Here is a 1,962-nt window from a genome sequence, read left to right on the forward strand (position 1 = left end):
GCTGCGCTGCTAGTGTAGTGCCCAGCCGCGGGCCCAGGGAGCGGAGTCTGGCCTCTGCCGGGTGAGAAGCAGCAGACAGGGGTGGCGGAGCAGGGCTGGGCAAGCTGCTGCGCGTCCTGCCGCCCGCCTGCGGAGCTTTTTTGTCCCCGGGGCCCAGGGCGCCAGCCGGGGCACAGAGAACCAGCGTCCCGAGAGTGGCGCGCGCTCTCCGCCCTCCCCTAGGGCCTCGCGCTCTCACCCCGCGCAGGGGCCAAGGCCAGGATGCGGGGATTTTGGGGTGGGGCGTGGGGAGGATTTGAGGGCCTGTGTCGTCTGCAAGCGCCGCGCTCGCTGCATCCCCGGGGCGGCCCCTGGCTCTACGCTGCCTCCTTGCAGCTGGCACAGCCCAGCTCTCCTCCTGTCCTTAGGCCCCGCTATTTCAGCAATTCTAGAACAAGAGTGCCCCGGCCTGTGCAGGCTGGTGCAGCCAGAGGACTCGTGAAGCAGGCATGCGCAGCCCAAACGCCGGCATAGCCGGCCCCTCTCCAAGGGTCTCCTCAATTCCTTTGACCGCAGGGATGGCGGTATGGGTCTATAGCTGCCTCCTGGATTTACTCTGAAATCCATTTTTGGAGGGCGTGGAGGTCCCTATGATTACAGCACGTCTGTAACAGATGCGTTGCGTCCAAAATGGGCGTGGGAATTCAGGACCCTGGTGCAGAGGTCCTCAAAGGCGGCGTCTCTCGTGTTAAGGGCTAGTCTTGTTTTCTCAGTGGAAAAGGCCTCGGAATCCCCCCAGGAACATCTCAGTAAGTAGGCGCGTGTGTCCGCGCACGCGCGCGCATTGGTTCCTATGAGCTGACAGTTGGTATTCAGAGAACAAATGGACTTAGACACAATGTCATGCGTGCTTGTTGAAACATCCTTTCTATGGATAAGAATGAGATTTCTGAGATCTCCAAGACAAGGTCAACCTATCAAAGGATAATATTTCCAATCCTTCTCGTTCAATTAAAAAAGAAACTTGCATTTCATAGGATCTTAGTCATACTATTTGGATCTTCTGAGTTGAATTGACAGTCATTTTCGTAACTGAACACGTGGTCACATGGTACACATTGCCATGGCAAATCACTTTTCTGGGAAACTGAAAAATTTCGACAGGAATAGTTTTGTTTTTGTTTTAGAGAGAGATTTTTGCTACAGGGTGTGTGCACTAGCTAGAGAGACAGAGAGTGAGAAATCACCTCAGGGAAGTTGGCGGGCCGGCAATGCCTTTTCCAATCTCCTTTTGGGATTTTGGGCACCCATGAACACAAGCCCAGAGTAAGTTTAAGTGGCCAGGTCCAAGACTTGAACCAAGGTCAATTATGTGGGAGTCCAGTCACATAACCATTACTCCATCTGTTGGTCTGGACACAGGAATGGTTTTTATTCTGATTTTCCTAAACCAAGCAGTGGCGGAGAATATTAAGTACGCAATAAAAGAGTATTACACCACCCCTTCACGCTCCCTTTACATTTCCTGGGGCTCTAAACATTTCTTTTAGAGGATAGGAAAAAGAATGAGGAGGTAGGGTTCAGAGATTTAAAAATAAAAGTAAAAATGTGACCTTCCATGCTGATGGATATTTACCAGACAGTAATAGTATTCAGAATCAAATTGCTAATCAAGTCTCCTTAGTTGTAGGCTTATCATAGGAGGGAATAAATGACCTACATCCTCAAGCAGTTCTTTTAAGGATTAATATTTGGACAGAATTCTTTTTGGATATGTTTCTTACCCTCTAACCTCCCTCCCCTTTCTTTTCTTCCTTTCCATAGCTTAGTTATGTAAGTCATGATACTTGAAGTGAAAATGAGCTTTGCTAACTTTACATATCTTATCTGTCCTTGGATTTACTGGTACATGTGGCTAATCTCACCTTTTATATGGAATTCTAAGATAATGTAAATTGGTGAAACCTGGTTTGGGTATCTAAA

At 49.3% G+C, this 1,962-nt stretch overlaps 1 pseudogene; it reads left to right on the forward strand.

The window, feature by feature from the left end:
- Positions 1-481, forward strand: part of LOC102495524 (ras GTPase-activating protein-binding protein 1-like) — a 41,129-nt pseudogene extending 40,648 nt beyond the window's left edge.
- The last annotated feature ends 1,481 nt before the right edge of the window (positions 482-1,962 follow it).

This window comes from Tupaia chinensis, unplaced genomic scaffold (genome assembly GCF_000334495.1).
Source record: "Tupaia chinensis unplaced genomic scaffold, TupChi_1.0 Scaffold000097_1, whole genome shotgun sequence".
In the NCBI taxonomy this organism is placed as follows: domain Eukaryota; kingdom Metazoa; phylum Chordata; class Mammalia; order Scandentia; family Tupaiidae; genus Tupaia; species Tupaia belangeri.